Below are 1643 nucleotides of genomic sequence, written 5' to 3'. Positions count from 1 at the left end.
AAGTTGGCAAAGAAGTAAAATTGTATTTGTAGGTTATATGATTGTATACATAGAAAATCCCAAAGATACTGCAAGAAAATTATTGGAATTCATAGAAAGATTCAGCAAAGTGGCAGGACATAAGATCAATATACAAAAATCAGTTGGAGTCCTCTATACTGACTTGATGGCACTTAACAACAACAAACTAATAAAGACAATTCTGAAAATGAAATTAGGAAAACAATACCATTTGCAATAGCCACCCCAAAGATGAAATAGGAGTAAATCTAACTAGAAAAACAAAAAGACCTATACAAAGAAAACCACAAAACATTACTACAAGAAACTAAAAGAGATTTACCAAAATGGAAGAGTATGCCATGAATGCTCATGGATAGGAAGACTTAAGATTGTGAAAATATCAATACTATCCCAAACAATTTAATGATATAAGCAACCCCAATCCACATTCCAACATCATTATTTAAAGAGATGAAAAAAATGACTGACCATGAACTTTATTTGGAGAAGAAAGAGACCTTGGAGAAGCAATGCACTACTTAAGAAGAAGAACAAAGTTGGAGGCCTCTCACTCCCTGATCTCAAAAATTACTACATAGCCTCAGTGATCAAAACAGCCTGGTACTGACACAATGAAAGATACATTGATCGATGGAACAGAATTGAGAACCCGGAAGCACATTCATCCACATACAATCAACAAAGGGCCAGAACACATGAAACGGGGAAGAGAGAGTCTCTTCAACAAAGGGTGCTCGTGAAACTGGAAACCGATTTACAGAAGAATGAAATAAGGCCCATCTCTCATACCATATACAAAAACAAACCCAACATGGATTAAAGACCTGAGTATAGAACCTAGAACTATAAAACTTATCAATGAAAAAATAGGGACAATCTTAGAGGCTATAGTACATAGCGTACATATACTATCAAACATTTTAAAAAGTGCACAAGCAGTAGAAGTCAAAATGGATGACTGGGACCTCCTGAAAATTAGAGACATATATGCATCAAAAATTTTCACCAAAAGAGTAAAAAGGGAGCACACAGACTGGAATCAATTTTTTTCCAATAACATATCAGACAAAGGACTAACATCTAAAATTTATGGAAAATTACAAGAAAAACAGCCCAATTAAAAATGAGCACAGGACTTGAACAGACACTTCAAAAAAGAATACATTCAGGCAGCCAACAATGTATGAAGAAATGTTCACGATCATTAGTCTTTTGTTGTTAAGTGCCATCGAGTCGATTCCAATCCTTAGCGACCCTGATTAGGATTTCCAAGGAGCAGCTGGTGAGCTTGAACTACTAACCTTGCAGTTTGCAGTTCAAATGACTTTTCAGTCTGACGCATTAGCCCAAAGCACCACACCAGGACTCCCCATTAGTCTTTAGAGAGATGCAAATCAGACAACAATGAGGTATTGTCTCATACCAACATTTACAGTGAAGTTAAAAAAATAAAAACAGGAAACAACAAATGATGGCGAAGATGTGGAGAGACTGAGACCCTCCTACATTGCTGGTGGGACTGTAAAATGGTTCAGCCTCTCTGGAGAACGGTATGGCATTTCCTCGGAAAGTTGGAACTAGAAATACCTTGTTGTTGTTAAGTGCCTTCGAGTCGGTTC

The sequence above is a fragment of the Chrysochloris asiatica genome, unplaced genomic scaffold (genome assembly GCF_000296735.1).
Source record: "Chrysochloris asiatica unplaced genomic scaffold, ChrAsi1.0 scaffold00186, whole genome shotgun sequence".
Classification (NCBI taxonomy): domain Eukaryota; kingdom Metazoa; phylum Chordata; class Mammalia; order Afrosoricida; family Chrysochloridae; genus Chrysochloris; species Chrysochloris asiatica.
This window is presented reverse-complemented; position numbering follows the sequence as displayed.